Genomic DNA, 20720 nt, shown 5'->3' on the forward strand with positions numbered 1-20720 from the left:
TACATTTTAAAATGGCCCACAAGCAGAGCACTGAAGTGTTTTTTAGTGCTTCTAAACAAATGAAAGTTTTAGTGTGCCTTCTGGAGAAAAGGCATCTTATCGGCTATGAGTTCAATGTTAATGAACTAGCAATATATATTAATTAAGGTGTCTTCAAACAGAAACATACATAATAAAAAATGATGTATTTATCAGTTAATGAAAACATTATGACCACAAGCTCATAGGAACCTAACCCCACATTTCCCTTAGGAGCAATTGTTCAATATTTGCTAATCCAGTGTTCACAGCAACTTTATGGAGCATAACTACTGCAAATAATAAGAATTGATTGCATTTTCTTACTTTGCCATGAACTCACATTCATTGGACTTTATCTGTTAAGTTATTATATAAGAAAACTTACATTTCTGCAGAAATGGTTTGTATTTTCTTTGCTAGTTGCCTGGAAGCAATACAATCCCAAGATGGCTTTAAACGAAGCTGTCTGCTTGATGTTTTATAACTAAACAGTGTGAATGAATTCAGGCCACACAACTTTGTGGACGACTATTTATGTTTACAAATTCTCAATAGATTTTTTTTATCCTACCATATACTAGGTTGGGAAATTCAGCTTTTCTTTCACTACATTTTCTCAGAAAGAGTAGCACTTTGAAGGCCCCAGATTTATGTGGGAGCCTGCTATTCTCTTTCCAGGCTGGCTCCAGGAATTATTATTTCCCACAATTTGTACAACTGTCAAAATGGAATCTCAGTGTTATCAGTCTAGGTAGATTATCACAAGAAACATTCTCATTTTGGTACTTGTTTCTATCCGAGGATTCCCATTTTTGCTTGATTAAAAATAAAAAATAAAAATCTTTGTAGATGTGTTATTAATTATAAAACCAGGGACTAATGTTTAAAAACCTTAAAATAAATTTTAGCTTTCTTATTTGTTTTCTTCAAGAGATACACTTAATATGCTGGAAACACAATTCCTCTATTCCAGAGGGTTTGTAATTCCAAGCTACAGCCAAAATATTAATATAGAAAGAATTGTCAGCATAAAGCAAGGAGATCTCCCACCAAATCTTTTTTTCTGTTGCTTTCCAGTGATGTGAATTAAGGTTATTGATACAATGATCTGATTTTCGTTGTGTATTTCTTCCAAATAGGGTACATTGATGTGTCTTATGAGTTGTTACGGACTATCAAATGAGATGGTGCATGTGAAAACATATATCATAGTGCTGCAATGTGTTTGCATATTAATTAAAAGAGGGAGTGTGATCTAATACAAATTTCCAGAGTTTTGGAATGAGAAACATTTATTTTTTATCATCATCTATGAGAGCTTCAGAGAATCAAGTCAGTGCTCATGTGCTTATTTCTAAGAAGTTGGATAAAATCTCATTCCCTTCAAAGACTTATAAGCAACTACATACTTTATACTTGATTTCTGTTTATAAAATAAGGAGAACCATGGATATGCTACCGCTCACATTATAAGAATATTGCTAACTTGATGGTTAAGCTTGCATGCCTTTATGTTTGCTGTCTTTATGATTCAGATTTTGCTACATTGTAATTAGTAATAATCATTGTCTTATGTTTACTGAAGTAACAGTAATATTAGTAAATGAATATCAATGCTAAGTTTGCATTCATTATTCAATTATTTTAAAGTCCAAATAAAAAAGAAATAATTATTACACTGTTGTATTAGAGTAGACTAAGCTGCAGTACAATTAGCACCAAAGGTGTATTATGTCTAAAACAAAATAGAAGTATATTTCATACTCACATTACCATTCAACATGAGTTTTCCCAGCCTGAGTCTGATTCAAGTAGCCAGTCGACTATCTGTGGTTTTAGCATCTCTTACAGATGTGTTGATATACGAGCAGTGGAAGAGAAACAATAATAGTCAGTGGACATACCTGCTTCTTAAAGCCCTTGGGTCAAAAATGATGCTTATACAATCTTCTACTCATATTTCTTTGGTTGGAACCCAGTCATATGGCAAAATTCTTAGGAATCTGAAGATTTTAGTCTGCCTGTATATATGAGAAGAAAAGAAATTGGATATTTTGAGACAAGTGGTATTTTCTGCCAAAACAAAAATGAGTAATATTATCTTGCATTAAAGCAAAATTATCTTTTACATCAACATCTGAAAGAGCACTAAACCGTTTTCTACCTAAAGTTAAGATTAATTTGCAATACACATTAATTTTTAGGAAATAAAGTGTAGTTGAGTAAAAAATAAGTGTTCTTTATTATACTTAAATTTCTTCTTAGGTAACACCTGAATAGTAAATTTAGTATATATAACTTATGAATTATAACTATGGTTGTTGAATGATGTTGATCTTTTAGCTCAAAGTAAAGGTTCTGAATAGACGCATTACAGAAATTTCTTCTACAAGTATTTAAGTTCTTAAAGAAAATTTGCTTTATTGTTAGGTGCCCGATTCAGAGTATGTGTGAGTAAAAAGTTAAAATGGCTCAAACACTTGGTAGCAGAAACCTAAATAAAAGTCCCTTTAAATCAAATGTCAAGCACCATCCTTGGGCACAAATTCTTCCTGGGAGCAAAGAGGTTCAGTATGAGAGTTAAAGGAATGTGTTTTAACAACGGCATGTCGCTTTGTCAGGGATGTCTTTGTAATGACTAAGAAGCAGGTTAATAGGATGATTAGAATGAAGGCTAAATATGACAAAAGCACAAAACACTTTCTTCATGTCATTCCTCTGAGATATGTGGGTGGCAAATATTATCTCTGTTTCATAGATTGAAAAATGAAATAGTTTAAGCACTCAGAGGCATTTTACTGACATTCAGATTTTTAAACAGGTGGAGTTTCTTTTTATAGATCTCTAATAGTAATTACATCAGCTTTAGGCTCCTGAAATATTTTCAAATGTCTAGGGTTGTTGAAATAATGAATGTTTCATTCTTCACTCTTTTTAGTTCTTCATAAACCCTTTAAGTCTCTTTAGGTACTAAAGAGTTAGAAAAAAATAAGAATGTTATTTCTAATTGCAAAGAGAATACGTAAGATTTATGGTACTGGTACCAAAACAGAGATATAGATCAATGGAACAGAACAGAGCCCTCAGAAATAATGCTGCATATCTACAACCATCTGATCTTTGACAAACCTGACAAAAACAAGAAATGGGGAAAGGACTCCCTATTTAATAAATGGTGCTGGGAAAACAGGCTAGCCATATGTAGAAAGCTGAAACTGGATCCCTTCCTTACACCTTATACTAAAATTAATTCAAGATGGATTAAAGACTTACATGTTAGACCTAAAACCATAAAAACCCTAGAAGAAAACCTGGGCAATACCATTCAGGACATAGGCATGGACAAGGACTTCATGTCTAAAACACCAAAAGCAATGGCAACAAAAGCCAAAATTGACAATTGGGATCTAATTAAACTAAAGAGCTTCTGCACAGCAAAAGAAACTACCATCAGAGTGAACAGGCAACCTACAAAATGGGAGAAAATTTTCACAACCTACTCATCTGACAAAGGGCTAATATCCAGAATCTATAATGAACTCAAACAAATTTACAAGAAAAAATCAAACAACCCCATCAAAAAGTGGGTGAAGGATATGAACAGACACTTCTCAAAAGAAGACATTTATGCAGCCAAAAGACACATGAAAAAATGCTCACCATCACTGGCCATCAGAGAAATGCAAATCAAAACCACAATGAGATACCATCTCACACCAGTTAGAATGGCAATCATTAAAAAGTCAGGAAACAACAGGTGCTGGAGAGGATGTGGAGAAATAGGAACACTTTTACACTGTTGGTGGGACTGTAAACTAGTTCAACCCTTGTGGAAGTCAGTGTGGCGATTCCTCAGTGATCTAGAACTGGAAATATCATTTGACCCAGCCATCCCATTACTGGCTATATACCCAAAGGATTATAAATCATGCTGCTATAAAGACACATGCACATGTTATGTTTATTGCATCACTATTCACAATAGCAAAGACTTGGAAGCAACCCAAATGTCCAACAATGATAGACTGGATAAAGAAAATGTGGCACATATACACCATGGAATACTATGCAGCCATAAAAAATGATGAGTTCATGTCCTTTGTAGGGACGTGGATGAAACTGGAAACCATTATTCTCAGCAAACTATTGCAAGGACAAAAAGCCAAACACTGCGTGTTCTCACTCATAGGTGGGAATTGAACAATGAGAACACATGGACACAGGACGGGGAACATCACACTCCGGGGACTGTTGTGGGGTAGGGGGAGCGGGGAGGGATAGCATTAGGAGATATACCTAATGCTAAATGACGAGTTAATGGGTGCAGCACACCAACATGGCACATGTATACATATGTAACAAATTTGCACATTGTGCGCATGTACCCTAAAACTTAAAGTATAATAATAAAATTTAAAAAAAAAAAGATTCAGAGGTGTTTTTTAAAGAACAATTGTAAGATGTATCTCATTATTGGCCTTTATACAATTGATACCAAAAATGGCTATTTGACACATTTATCATCTGTGTTTTTGACCAAAAGGCAAAAAATATCCAAAAAAGCCAAATCTTTATCTATTATAATAAACTAGAAAATTGAACATCCAATCTTAAAAGCCCTATAATAAGTGCTATGATAAGTTTACCATTAAAAATGCTGTGGAACTCTGAAGAAAATTAATGGAACTTAAATGATTTTAATGAATTAAAAATCACAGTGTTCAGCAGTCGTGAGTTATGTAACTAAGACGTCCTAACAGCAATTGTTCTCTCTCCGCCAATTGATTGAGTGTTGCATAGGGATCCCGTAGTTCTCATTTCTGATCAATGCAATCATTCCTCAGACTACTGTTGAGGGTACACCCTCTCACCCAAACAAATTTACCTCAATCCATAAAGATTATTATAAATATTAGTATCAACTTTCTGAATTAGAAAAACAGCATGAGTGTTGTCTATCCTAATAAGGAGAATATTCTATGAACTTCATCTGGAATTCCCTGAAAGTTCACTAAAATTCTACGTAACCCAAGCAGATTTGTACAAGAGTATCTAAAACTTCACTTGTTTTTATATATGTCTCTAGGGGGAATAGATAGTAATGTATTTTATAAAAGTCAATTACTTTATCTCTCATTTATTAGAGATAAATTATATCACTGTAAATTTTTAACAACAAAAAAAGAATTGTGGTCATAGCAATTTATCTATGGTAATTGTAAAACAAATTAAATTAATTAGAAATCCAATTATATTATCTATGTTGGCCTTCATAGCCCTTCTAAAGCAATTAGTCTTCATCTATCTTTACTTAAGAAATGATGCAATTAGTTTTATGGCATTTTCTGCGAAATGTGTTATATGATATTGCAGTTTAGAAATTTGACATTGTTCAGTAATAAATTGTGTGTTGCTTTGTATAGAATGAAAATTGTCAACATAAAAATGTTCATATATATGTGGTAGATATTTAACCCTCAAAATTAGCTTAATCTGTTTAAGGCTAATACTTGTTAATTAAATTATTTTCATAAGCAAATGAATCTTTAATAAACATAGCTTTCTGGATTCTATTACTGTTTTTTTCCAAGTAGCATTAATTTCTCTTCTTTATTTGTTATAATAAACTCCAAGGACCTAAAGTTTTACTTATTACAAATAGTGGATAACCCGTTTGGATCCAATTAGCAACATCTATAACTTATTTATTGGTGCTGATTTCATAATTTGTGTTGGAAAGCTATAATATAGAAAGGAAGGAAAGGAGGTAGGAAGGAAGAAAGGGAGACAGAAATAAGGTGTAAAAATTCTGTATGCTAAGAGAGTTCTACCAAAAGGAATGTTAAAAAACAAAAACTGGAAACAATCTAATACCTATCAACTGATAAATGAATAAACAATATGTGGTATATCCATACAATGGAGTATTATTTAGTGATAAAAATGAAGCAAATACTGACACTTGCTGTGTCATGGGTAAAACTCAGAAATGTTGTGCTACATGAAAGAAGTCAAACATAAGAGACTAAATATTGTATTGTTGTATCTATTTATAACAACTATATAGAGAAGGTAAATTTATAAAGTAAATTAGTTTTTTTTAATTTTAGTTGAGGTGGGGTTCCTCATGTTGGTCTAGCTAGTCTCAAACTCCTGACCTCAAATGATCCGCTCGCCTTGGCCTCCCAAAATGCTAGGATTACAGGTGTAAGCCACTGCGCCTGGCATGTGAAAGACATATTTACAGAGTCACGATATTTGCATCTTTTTTAGGACAGAAGATTATGTTCTTTAATATAGTTTTTCAGCATCTGCAACAATAATTTCTCCTTTCCCAAATTTAAAACTTGTTTTTGATAGATCAATTTGTGATGTACAAATCAGAAAATTAAGATGTACCCTACTGAGGTACTTGATTGGCAAAATTACCCCTTCTCTGATTAACTTCAAAAGAAGTAAACATGTCTATGGAAGCACCTAATGTTATATAGTAAGAATAAAGAGAGTACTGATTATAATCAAATATCTAAAAAATGCAAATGCCTGTCTACACAAAAACAAAGACTTGCTCTTTGGGAGATATTGTAGATTATAGTGCAGGAAGATTATAGGCAGAAATTGGTTATAAATATTTTATTATGTAGAGGAAAGATGGAAGAAACTAACATTTATATATATATATATATCTAGTTTATTTTTGACATAGTGTTGAGCATTTTTATTAACTCTGTATTTTAATCTTCATTTTTTAGATGAGAAAAATTATGTTCAGTGAGTGTAATATAATACAAATAATGACATGGTCTCACCATAAAGGATCTCATTTCTCACAAAAATAATATAAAGAAGGAAAAGTTGAATATTCACTTATTTTTATAAGATGAAAAAAATACATGACAAAATTTTAGCAAATGTCAACAGAACACATTGCAGAGTATTGAAAATGGTATGCTTGGAGCATCATTTTAAAACCTGAATAATTCAAGAAGCATATATGTGTTCTTAACAAATCTCTGTTTCTGCATATTTTCTGTTGTTAGTATTGCTGCCCAAGAGACAGTATAGTGGTCTGTATAAAACATCAAAACATAGCAAATGATTTGCTTGACAGTTAATCCACTATGATAAAACATAGTTATATGCTTTTTAAGGTTTTATAAAAACCTGATCAAATCCAGAACATGTGTATTCAAGGTAGTCATCTCGTATTCAAGGTAGTCTTCTCCCATGAAACATTTTCTAAAACACTTAATCAAAATTACAAAACCTGTTCATGTCGTTGTATTAACAAAACTATTTCAAGTTATTTCTTTTTCCTTTAGTTTTTAAAGGTTTGAAATATTAAGCTCATAGAGACTCTGAAATATTTTACTATTCAGTGGAGAACATTACCAGTGCCATTACCAAAATAGCATAGTAATATTTGGGCAGAGTGTGTTCTGTGATAGTAAATTTATACATGACTAGAACACAAAAACAATATTTAACTTTCATCTCTGAGCTTAGTGAAGTGCAAACTATGCAATTTTTTCTGTCATTATCTAGTAGCTTTCTGATTCTGTGTCAGCTTTTCCATAAAGTGGGTTATATAACTATAAGGGAAGATTTAAGAAGGCAACAGAAAAACTAGAGTGTCAAGCCATAAAATTCTCTCTAAGCAGCTGAAATTTTAGAAAAATTTCTTTGGAGTCTTAAATTTTTTTGTCCAGATGCATATTTATGTGCATGAATATCTAGTCATTTTAAAATATGTCGCTATTCAAAACTTTGTACAGAAAGCTACTATTTAAAGCAGAAAATGTCGTTCTCAAATTATAAAAATATCAGTATATTAATGAGAATCAATATATTTCTTTTAAAATTTAAAAACAATTTTAAGTTTTGCTCCCCCTTGAGGAAGCAAATAACTTAGCTATGTACAGACACATATATATACATCAATCTTGGGGTCATATGTTATTTCATATATATATAAATATATTATATATATTGAAATATATTTTACATATTAAAATATAATTCATATCTATAATAAATGGCAGATGATATGAAAATTGATTTATCACAGTGTACAAAATAAAATATTGCAAATAAACTTTGGTGTTAATAGTGGTAAACTGATGAAGGTTAATCCATATCAGTTTACATGCCAATAATCTATTTTTTAACTTCATCAATATTAGTTAAGATGTGTTCTATGAAATATATGGATAAACATCAAATAAGAGTGAATGGGGATTCTGCGAAGTTGATGGCAGGGGTCATAGTTTTTCAATATCCTTGGATCCCCAGACAAAAAGAGACTCAGCAACTAAATGTGAAAGTCAGGAATTTATGGGCAACCTGTTAATAAAATTTAGTTAGGAGGTGCCTGATGAACCCCAAAATAAGTGAATTGGAAAAAGAAGTCCCAACAACAGCTAGAAGTCAAGCCTAATATCACTGTCTGGCGGGGAGAAAGCACAAGAAAGCAACTGGGAATCTGAAATACTTGAGAATGGAAAAAAATCCAAATGACCAACAGGTATTTATTTAAAACCACAATGGTGTAGATTTTAGTTGTGTGCAGCAACTAAAATTGGAGAGTTTTACCTACTGGAAATGTGGGCAAGTGCAAGTGTGTTTAAGAAGATGTGAAGGGGCTGAATCAGTCACCAAAACTGAACGGCCAAGGAACATTCCAGAATAGCTAAAACACATTAAAGCTATGGTACAAAACATGAAAGAAGGTAAATAAGAATTATACAAAATTCAAAATGAGACTATGCAACTCAGGATATAATTAGAAAGGCTATTTCTGGTTATGAAAACCAAACTAGAGAGAATGAAAAAAACCAATAAATACAAAAGATTAAAGCCTTAATAGAAATAGTCAAATGGATGAAAATTTTAAAAATCAAAAAGAAATTGAAAAATTGTTTCTAAAAAAAACGGATTTGAGATAAGTAATAATTACAGAAGGTAGTAAAAAAATCCAAAATAGATAATAATGTTTTCAGGAATAAATACAAAAACAAAGGAACACAATAAATAAAACCAATTATAATTTAAGTAACATTCCTGAACAATTAAACAAATTGAGGTGGCATCAGTGAAAATGACTGAATAAGGAATTACAAAAGACTGTCTCTGCACAAAAAAAGTGAAGAAACTGGTAAGCACTGTCAGAAGCAACTTTATGAGAACTCTGGAAAAACTAATCATAGGTTTCTGGTAATCAGGAAAATGCTTAATTAAGAAAAAAAAATCAAGAAACTTGATTCTTGCTAGTATATGTTTGTGGAGTTTTAATTTCTCTGGGCAGCAACCCCCACCTGTGCAGCAACTTTGAGCACAACAATTATCATTTTTGATACAGGTTATAGGTGCCTAGCACTAGGGGGAGCAAAATAAATCTCATTTTCAATAAAGTATGACTATTTGTTTTGACACGTCTGCTGGCTCCCTGAAGGACCACTAGACTTGTCTTTATTTTACTGAACTCTGAACTCTCCCAGTACTGAAATGGCTACCAGGAAAAAAAATTTTAAACAAATACATTATTCATTGCCACCTAGGGCAAGGTATAACAGTTGGGGTAAACAATAGACAAAGCTAAAAGTTTGGGAGGAAAGCTTAGAGAATTAGATGCTTCTGGTAATAAGGGAAATAAAAATCTTTCATATACTACTGAGAACCTCTAAGGCTACAATATACATGTTAAGAAAAAATGTGTTAAGGCCCCAAGCTCTCACTGTGACTTGAACTCTACTCAATCAGAAGTAAAGCATTAGGCAGAATTGCAGTCTTCCTGTCTGAATGTGAAACATGTGCTCCAACACAGAAACAGAGACTATCTCCAAAGACTGGGGTTTTGGTGTTTTGTTGTTGTTGTTTCTACAAGTTTAAGGAAATCACTATTAAATCACAGCTGACCAACAATATAATGAAATGGAGATTTTAAGGAACACAAAGAAAAAATTTAGACTTTACAAAATTAGTGCAGAAAATCCACTTGACACTCAAACAAGCCAAACAATGACAATATGAAGAACATAAACCTCTGGGGAGGAGGAGAACATGATCCTGAGAGTTGTTACATAATAATATTCAAAATATCCCCTTTTCAAGAAAATAATTATAAGTTATGAAAAGAAATGAGTATATAACCCATATACCAAAAATACAAATAGAAATTATCAAAAATTTTTCCTGAGAAAGCCTAGACATTGAATTTACTAGACCAAGACTTAGTAAACTATTTTATGTATATTTTTAATTTTCTCATCTAAAATGTATAATCAACTATTTTAAATATACTAACATGGCTGAAGAAAATCATAGACAAACAAATAAAGGAAATCATCAGAACAATGTCTCACCAAGCAGAGAATACCCATAAACAGAAATTTTGAAAAGAAACCAAATAGAAATTCTGGTGTAGAAAAATATAACTAAAATAAAAATTCACCAGAGGAATTCAGAAGATTTGAAAAGGTACAGGGAAGATTTGAAGGTAGATCAAATGAGATTACCAGGTCAGAGGACCATAAAGGAAAAATAATAAAGAAAAACAGAGAGCCTAAGAAACCTGTGGGATAGCAAGCATACAAAAATATCCATAATGTTAGTTCTAGGAAGAGAGGAGAGACGGAAAAAAAAAAAAAAAAAGCAGCAGAAGGAATATTTAAAGAACTAGGCCAGGTGTGGTGGCTCATGCCTGTAATTTCAGCACTTTGGGAGGCTGAGGCGGGTAGATCACTTGAGGTCAGTAGTTTGAGACTAGCCTGGCCAATACGGTGAAACCTCATCTCTAGTAAAAATACAAAAATTAGCTGGGTGTGGTGGCACATGCCTGTAATCCCAGCTACTCAGGAGGCTGAGGCAGGAGAATCACTTGAACATGGGAGGTGGAGGTTGCAGTAAGCCAAGATCACACCACTGCACTCCAGCCTGGGCAACAGAGTGAGACTCCGTCTCAAAAAAAAAAAAAAAAAAAAAAAGAAAGAAAAATAGTGACTGAATTTCTCAGATTTGGTGAAATACCTGAATCTGCATATACAAGAAACTTAATTAATGTCAAGGTAGATAAACGCAAAAAGATCAAAACTGAAAATTCAAAAAGAAACCTAAAACCAGCAAGAGAGCAGCAACTCATCATATACAAGGGATTCACCATAAGATTAACAGCTGATTTCTCATAAAAAAAAAAAAAACTATGAAAGCCAGAAGACTGTGGGAAGGCATATTTAAAGCACTGAAAGGAAAAAAAAAATCAACAAAGAATTCTACATTTGGCAAAAACCGACTTCACAAATGAAGAAGGAAGTAAGATATTCCCACAGACACAGAAACTAAAAGTGTGTTTGTGGTAGATATGTCTTATAAGAAATACGAAAAGGAGTCCTTCAAACTGAAGTGAAAGTACACTAGGCTCTAGCTGAAATCCACACAAAAGAATAAAGGCAATCCACACAAAAGGCAACTACACAGGTAAATATAAAATTCAGTATTAATATAATTTTGGTTTGTAATTCTTTTTCTTGTCCTTGATTTAAAAAAAAAACAGTTAAAACAATCATCATAAATCTATGTTAACGGGCACACAATAAATAAAAATGGAATTTCTGGCATAAAAATCAATAAAGGGGAGGCAGTTAGGAACAAAGTAACTAGTGTACATTATATGACATTAATTCAAATGATATAATAATGTTGTTATAAATTAGGATTTGTTTTGTAATCTCCAAAGGATCCATTAAGAAATAACTAGAAATCATTTAGTGAAGGTAATAAGAAAGGAATTAAAATGGAACACTTAAAATAGTTATCTAACATAAGAGATGGCAGCAAGGGATGTGTTGTGAGACAAAAATAAAAGTACAAGATATTATAGAAAGCAAATAACAAAATGGCAAAAATAACTTATTCCTTATTAATAATTATATTCATTATAATTAATTACATTTTAGATGTATTAAACTCTATAATTAAAAGATACCTTCATAAGATGAGCTAAAATAATCCAACTATATGCTGTTTGTAAGAGATTCACTTTAAATATAAAGACACAAGCAGTTTGTAAACCAAAGTAAGAAAAAACGTATTCCATTAGTGACTATACTGAGCCAGAGTGGCTATACTAATACCAGGCAAACTAGACTTTAAGTCAAATTTGTTACAAGGGACAAAGAAAAACATGCCCAGTACTGATTACAAGATCTGTTTAAATAGATGTAGTAAATAGTAAAGATAATAATAAAAACTTCCAACAAAGAAAAGCCTAAGACAAGATGCTTTCAATGATAAATTCTACCAAAGATCTAAAGAAGAATTAACACCACTTCCTCTCAAGTTTTTGCAAAAAATAGAATAGGAGATATATTAGTCTGTTTTAATGCTGCTGATAAAGACATACCTGAGACTGGGCAACTTACAAAAGAAAGAGGTTTAATTGGACTTACAGTTCCACATGGCTGGGGAGGCCTCACAATCATGGCAGAATGCAAGGAGGAGCAAGTCACATCTTACGTGAATGGCAGAGGCAAAGCTTGTGCAGGGAAACTCCCGTTTTTTAAAACCATTGGCTCTTGTAAGGCTCATTCAGTATCACAAGAACAGCACAGGAAAGACCCGCCCTTCCCCCACCCAATTCAATCACCTCCCACTGAGTTCCTCCCCTGGCACATAGGAATTGTGGGAGTTACAATTCAAGATGAGATTTGTGTGGGGACATAGCCAAAGCATATCATTCTGCTCCTGGATCCACTAAACCTCATCTTCTCACATTTAGAAACCAATCATGTCTTCCCAACTGTGCCCCAAAGTCTTAACTCATTTCAGCATTAACCCAAAAGTCCACAGTCTAAAGTCTTTTCTGAGACAAGGCAAGTCCCTTCCACCTATGAGCCTGTAAAATCAGAAGCAAGTTAGTTACTTCCTAGATACAATGAAGGTACAAGCATTGGGTAAATATAGCTGTTCCAAATGGGAGAAACTGGCCAAAACAAAGAGGCTACAAGTCCCCATGCAAGTCCATAATCCAGCAGGGCAGTCAATTCTTAAAGCTCCAAAATGATCTCCTTAGATTCCATGTCTCTCATCCAGATCATGTTGACGCAAGAGGTGGGTTCCCATGGTCTTGTGGAGCTCTGTCCCTGTGGGTTTTCAGGGAACAGCCTCCCTCCCAGCTGCTTTTATGGGCTGGCATTGAGTGTCTGCAGCTTTTCCAGGTACCCGGTGCAAGAAGTCGGTGAATCTATCATTCTGGGTTCTGGAGGATATGGCCCTTTTCTCACAGTTCCTTTAGGTGGTGCCCCAGTAGGGACTCTATGTGGGGGCTCCAACCTCACATTTCCCTTCTGCACTGCCCTAGCAGAGGTTCTCCATGAGAGCGCCTCCCCTGCAGCAAACTTCTGCCTGGACATTTAGGCATTTCCACGTATACTCTGAAATCTAGGCAGAGGTTCCCAAATTGCAATTCTTGACTTCTTTGCACTGGCAGACTCAACACTATGTGGAAACTGCCAAAGTTTGAGGCTTGCATCCTCTGAGGCCACAGCCCAAGCTCTACATTGGCCCCTTTCAGCCATGGCTGGAGTGACTTGGACACAGGGTACCAAGTCCCTAGGCTGCACACTGCACAGTAACCCATGGGCAAGCCCACAGAACCACATTTTCATCCTAGGCTTCCGGTCTTGTGATGAGAGGGGCTACTGCTAAGACCTCTAACATGCTCTGGAGACCTTTTCCCCATTGTTTTGGGGGTTAATGTTCAGTTCCTTGTTACTTATGCAAATTTCTGCAGCTGGCTTGAATTCTTCCTTTGAAAATGGGATTTTCTTTTCTATCACAATGTCAGGCTGCAAATTTCCACTTTTATGCTCTGCTTCTTTTGTAAAACGGAATGCTTTTAACAGCACCAAAGTCACCTCTTGAATGCTTTTTTGCTTAGAAATATCCTCTCTCAGATATCCTAAATCATCTCTTTCAAGTTCCAAGTTCCACAAATCTCTAGGCCAGAGGCAAAATGCTGCTGGTCTCTTTGCTAAAACATAACAAGAGTCACCTTTGCTCAGTTCCCAACAAGTTCCTCATCTCCCTCTTTGACCACCTCAGCCTGAATTTCATTGTCCATATTATTGTAAGCATTTTTGTCAAAGCTATTCAACAAGTCTCTAGGAAGTTTCAAACTTTCCCACATTTTCCTGTCTTCTTCTGAGCCCTCCAAACTGTTCCAGTCTCTGCCTGTTACCCAGTTCCAAAGTCACTACCACGTTTTCGGGTGTCTTTTCAGAAGTGCCCCACTCTACTGGTACCAATTTACTGTATTAGTCTGTTTCCTTGCTGCCGATAAAGACATACCCAAGACTGGGCAGTTTACAAAAGAAAGAGGTTTGATGGATTTACAGTTCCACATGTCTGGGGAGGCCTTATAATCATGGTGGCAGGTGAAAGACACATCTCACATGGCAGCGGATAAGAGAAAAGAACTTGTGCAGGGAAACTGATTTTTTAAAACTATCAGACCTCATGAGACCCATTCACTATCACGAGAACAGTGCAGGAAAGACCCTCTCCCATAATTCAATCACCTCCTACCAGGTTCCTCCCATGACACATGGGAATTGTGGGAGTTACAATTCAAGATGAGATTTGGGTGGAGACACAGCCAAACTATATGTGGAGGGAAAAATTTTCAAGTCATTCATGAAGCCAATATTATCTTCAATTCTAAGTCAGACAATGACATCATTAGAAAAGGAAATTAAAGACCAATATATCTTATGAATACAGATACAATAACCTCCAACAAAATGCTAGCAAGTTATATTTGAATCATATTAAAAGGATTATACATTATAATCCAGTGGAATGCATTTCAAGAATGCAAAGGTGGTTCAACATAGAAAAGTCAATGAATGTAATATACCATAAAAATCTACACAATTACTTCAATTAATGTAGAAAACGGATTTGAAAAAATCCAAAACTCATTTATGATAAAAAAAAAAAAAACACAAGCACACAATCAACTAAACATAGAAGAAAACTTCCTTAAATCAGTAAAGGGTATGGAAATGTTTACACTAATTTTTGCAAGGGTTTTTAGGTGTGGTTGGGCCTAAAAGCAGACTCAGTTGCTACAGCAGTCCCAGTTTCATGAGAGAACCTGTGAGCAGCAAAAGAAGCCCCAGTATCTTTACTACTTGCATGAGTCTGAGAGACAGAACACTTGCACAAGGCAGGCAAAGCACCTTTATTAGTGATAGGCACCAAGTATAAACAGAAGCCAAGGAACACGGTGAATCAGTCCCCCAAGTCTCAGGAAAGCTGCCCAGGCACATGGAGCTTATTCTGTTCATGTCCCTAGTCATACTATATCTGAAGGATCATGAAACAACTCACTTCTGGGTTTTATACCCTGGCCACAATTTGGATTGTTGAGCTCAAGCATTGCAGAACATTCTGTTCTGGAGGAAACACAGACATAGTCCAGGTTGTTTCAAACATTTCTTCATTACTTCAGAAATTTGCATTCTTAGTACATTATGCATAAATGAGGGGGGAAACCTACTTTGGTCAGTCAAAATTATTCAGGGACTTGTCTTCCTGTGGGGTATTTATGAAAAACTAGCAGTTAACATTACACTTAATGGGTAAGGGTTAAAAGATTTCTCCTAAAGATCAAAAACAAGTTAAGGAGGTTGACTCTTGCCAATTCTATCCTACATTGTACTGGAAGCTCTAGAAATTAAATTATAAAAGAAAAAATAAAATATATTTAATTGTGAAAAAAGAAATAAAACTTTCTATCCAAAGATGATGTGATTTTTACACAGAAAACCCTAAAGACTACACGTACAGAAAAAAATAGGTTAGAGTGAATTAGCACATGTAACAAAGTATCAGGATATAGGATCAGCATACTAAAGTCAATTGTATTTTTATACATTAGCAATTAGCATTCCAATAAGGAAATTAACGAAAAATCCATTTAAATACTATTAAAAACCTAAAATACTTACAAATAGATTTAATGAGCAAGTTACAAGATATGTACACTGAGTACTATAAAACACTATAAAAGTAGATTTTAAAATCCTAAATAAATTGAAAGACATCATGTGGTATGAATTGGAATACACAATATTGTTAAGATTAGTATTCTCCCCAAATTGATGTATAGATTTAATGCAATCTATATCACATTTACTGCCTTTTTGTAGAAATGAACATGCGTATCCTAAAATTCATATGGAATTTCTTCAAGGAACACAGAATAGCAAAACTCTCTTGATAAAAAATAATAGAGCTGGGGCCTCATACTTCCTGATTCCAAAACTTACTATAAATCAACAATAATCAAATCAGTGTGATATTATCATAAGAATAGATATAGAGAACAATGGAATAGAATGGAGAATACAGAAAACTGGCATCTATGATCAATTTATTTTTGACAAACATGCCAAGAAAATTTTCTTTTTTTTTGAGATGAGGTCTCACTCTGTTAACCAGGCTGGAATGCAGTGGCACAATCAAGGCTCACTGCAGCCTCTACCTCCCAGGCTCAGGTGATCCTCCCACCTCAGCCTCCTGAGTAGCTGAGACAACAGGCACATGCTGTCACTCTTGGCTAATTTTTCGTAGATACTGGGTTCACCATGTTGCCCAGGCTAGTCTTGAACTCCTGGGCTCAAGGGATTTTCCAGCCTTACCCTCCTAAAGTGCCAGGAACAGGAATGAGCCACCACTCCCAGCCCCAAGAAAATTTTCTATGGTTTGAATGTGTCCTCCAATTAGCAGGTGTTGGAAACGTAATCCCTAATGTAATAGTGTTGGGAGGTGGGGCCTAATGAGAGGTGATTAGGCCATGAAGACAGAGTGAATGAATTAGTACTGCCATTGCAAGAGAGGGTTTGTTATTGCTAGGGTTTATTATTTAGCCATTATTAAAAGATTTTGACTGTTTTCACTCTCTCCTTTTATTCTCTCTCTCCCCTTCTCTTTGCCCTTTCACCATGGGATGATGCAAAAAGAAGGCTCTTGCCACATGTAGCTCTTTGATCTCAGACTTCCAGCCTCCAGAATTGTGAGACAACAAATTTCTGTTCTTATGAATTACGTAGTCTATGGTATTAATCATAGCAGCACAAAATGGACTAAGACACTATTCAATTGGGAAAGAATAATACTTTCAACAACCGGTGCTGGGATATCTGGATATTCACATACAAAAGAGTAAATTTGGACATCTTTTTCATGCCACTTGTAAAAATCAATTCAATATAAGAGCTTAAACTATAAAGCTCTTAGAATAAAATGTGAGGTAAATATTTATGACCTTGTATTTGGCAATGGCTTCCTAGAGATGACCCAAAAGGACAAACAACTAAAGAAGAAAAATATGATAATTAGACTTTAACAAAATTTAAAATGTTTGTGCATTAAAAAAACTATTAGGAAGGTGAAAAGGCAATTCATAGAATGAGAGATAATATTTGCAAAAATCCAAAATATATAAACAACTTACATAATTCAACAACAAATAAGAAAGCCAAATTTTAAAATGGGCAAAAATATTGAGTAGATATTTATCTCAAGAAGATATATAAATCTCCAATAAGAGCATGAAAAGATGCTCAATATCATTACTCACTGATGAAATGCAAATTGAAACCATAATGAGATACAACTTCACATTCATGAGGATGCCATAATTTAAAGAAAAAAGAACAAGAAAAATACATGGATATGAAAAAATTGCAACTCTATTGTATTTCTGGTGGGAACACAAAATGGTGAAGCTGTTGTGGAAAAATTTGCTGATCCTCACTATTCCAATTATTGCTATATATCAATGGGAATTGAAAACAAAAGCTGGTACCTAAACATTTACAGCAGCATTATTTATAACAACAAAAATGTGGAAATGACCCAAATGTTCATCTAATAATGGTTATATAAAATATTGTACATGCATATAATGGAAAATTACTTAGCCACAAAAAGGAATGAAGTACTGATACATGCCACAGTCTGGATGAACCTTGAAACATTATGCTAAAGAAATAAAGACAGACATAAAAGTCCACATATTGTATGATTTCATTTGTACAGATTGATCAAATTCATAGAGGTGGAAAGCAGATTAGTGGTGGGGAGGGGCTAAGAGGAGAGTGGAATGAGAAGCGGCAGCTTAATGGCTGTCGGGTTTATTTTGGGGTGATAAAAAATTCTTGAATTAGAAAGTAGTTGTGGTTTTGTAACATTTTGAAGTACTAAAAACCACTGAATTGTACAACTTAAAAATGGTTAAAGCTGTGAATTTTATGCTAGTGTAAAATAGAAATTACATAATAAAATGCATAGCTGCATACCTGAAAATATTGACCACAACAACCAACATTGAGTCATAGCCTATTAAACCCAGTTGACTTTATATAAAACTCATTTAGGCATACAAATAAAAAGAGCAAATTACAAGAAAAAATAGATTGTTACCAGATTTTTTAATAGCAATATTTCATATTAGAAGAAAATTGAGATATTTAAGATACTCAAGGAAAGAAAATGGGAGCCCAACATTTTATAACTAGAAATAGTGACATTCAAGTGAAAGGGCACAAAGTGTTTTCAACAGTCAAAAACTCAAGAAATATGATTTCTATAAGCCCTTCTTGAGTAATCCATGTAGAATGAAGTTCAGACAACAGAAAAGTAAAAAGACACCAACGTAAGATCTAGTGGTCAGTATTATGTATTTATTATAGAACTAGATGAAATAAAGGTTAAATAAATCTAATACGTAATAAGGTATTTATCTGAGAATGCATATACAGCACAGCTATAATAATTGAGTTCATTTGGGTGTTTTATAGTTTTTCAGGTGAGATGGGAAAATTTATGGACATAAAGTCAGCTCTATTAATCTCATTTTAACATTTTTTTCATATTGAGTTTTATCTCCTTTTTACTTCTTAATATCATTTATTTGTTCTTGCTTTCTCTTTCTTTTTTTCTTGCTCAGTCTTGCCTAACGTTTATCATCTTTATTAGTTTTAGCAAGGAACCAACTTCTGCCTTTGATGACACCCTATTATATTGTCCCCAATAATTTCTGTTCTTTATTGTGTCATTTCTTATAGTTTCTTTGCTTTTCCTTTTCCTTAGGTGTTTTTTGTTGCTGTTGTTGTTGTTGTTTCTTAAGTCAATTACTAGCACATTAGCTTTTAGCCTTTTTAAAAATACCAATAAACCTCTTAGGGCTATAAATTTTCCTCAAAAGTCACATTAGCTGCTCTCAAAGTATTGGTGAGTGTTACTTTAACTATTGTTAATTTTCCATTGTTAGTTCTCTCTTGGGTCTGCTCAAGCTCCAGACCTCCCCTTTTGTTCCCTGTGATCAGCCCAAGGGCTGTTAAAATCCAGCCTCTAAGTCCCTTACAGATGGTAGATACCTCTAGAGGTAAGCTTGACTCCAGCATTCTCTTAGCACTATATATTGTCTCTTGTCACTTGTGTTCTTTAAGGGATTCACTTGAATTCTGCTACATATTTGAAAATATTATATTATGTAAAACATTTTTAGGTACTTTTATAGAAGTTTCTCTGTCCATCTCATATACCATCTTACCAAAAATAGATGTTCAACAATTATTCCCATCAGTATCTTTTTTTTTTTTTTTTTAAGACGGAGTCTTGCTCTGTCGCCCAGGCTGGAGTGCAGTGGCAGGATCTCAGCTCACTGCAAGCTCCGCCTTCTGGGTTCATGCCATTCTCCTCCCTCAGCCTCCCACGTAGCTGGGATTACAGGCGTCTGCCACCACGCCCAGGTAATTTTTTGTATTTTTTGTAGAGACAGGGTTTCACTGTGTTAGCGAGAATGGTCTTGATCTCCTGACCTCGTGATCTGCCCGCCTCGGCCTCCCAAAGTGCTGGGATTACAGGCGTGAGCCACCGCGCCTGGCCCTCCTATAAATATCTTGATAGTCTGAATGTCTAAAGGGCAGAATTTGTGCCTAAATGATCCTGTCTCCTAAGTTTGAAGGCCTGACCTACTGCACTATATTTTGAATTGTGAATAAATGAATGTGTGCCTGGTTTTGACAAACATTTAGAAACCAAATTAAGAAAATCTATGTTTATCTACTAAAGCTCACTTATTTTAGAATATGAACACATGATTTACATCCTCTAGCATCATTTTAAATAAACATTCTAGAATCACATTTTATTAGAATTATTTTTACATAATAAAAAAAACCTGTTTGATTTCTTAAAATACCCTGAAGAGGGAAACAGTAATTCAAGTTTTAGTAGCTTTTCAAAAAGATTAAACTCTAAATACTACAAAGAGTTTTTGAATATTATTTGGAAGTGCAACTTTAGGTATTGTGATTTTCTACCTTTATCAGTACTAAAACATCAAAGAGAAGAAAAATACCCTTACCAGTTAAGAAAATAGGGAGAGGAGGATAGTTTTCCATGGCTGCAACACAAAGTTTATTTAAAACACACACACACACATACTCCCTATGTGGACATAGACATAATTTCTTTGTTGGAATCTGCCCAATGTACAAAATTAACTTCTTTATGTTAGCCAAAATACTATGGGACTTTTAATAACCATCATTCTTTATGTCTAATCTAAGAGATGGGACCTCCAACCAGCTCAATTCACTGATATCCCACTGTGGTTGTGAATCGCCACT

General features: G+C 34.2%; 1 long non-coding RNA gene across 1 annotated transcript in view; it reads right to left on the minus strand.

Annotated features, from left to right (window-relative positions):
• Window positions 1–1802: 1802 nt before the first annotated feature.
• The window catches only part of LOC129047828 (uncharacterized), a 46766-nt gene continuing 27848 nt past the window's right edge, over window positions 1803–20720 (minus strand). The window contains exon 3 of the long non-coding RNA XR_008509602.2: window positions 1803–2042. This is a non-coding gene — a long non-coding RNA (uncharacterized LOC129047828). The remainder of the gene's footprint in view (window positions 2043–20720) is intronic.

The sequence above is a fragment of the Pongo abelii genome, chromosome 13 (assembly GCF_028885655.2).
Source record: "Pongo abelii isolate AG06213 chromosome 13, NHGRI_mPonAbe1-v2.0_pri, whole genome shotgun sequence".
In the NCBI taxonomy this organism is placed as follows: Eukaryota; Metazoa; Chordata; class Mammalia; order Primates; family Hominidae; genus Pongo; species Pongo abelii.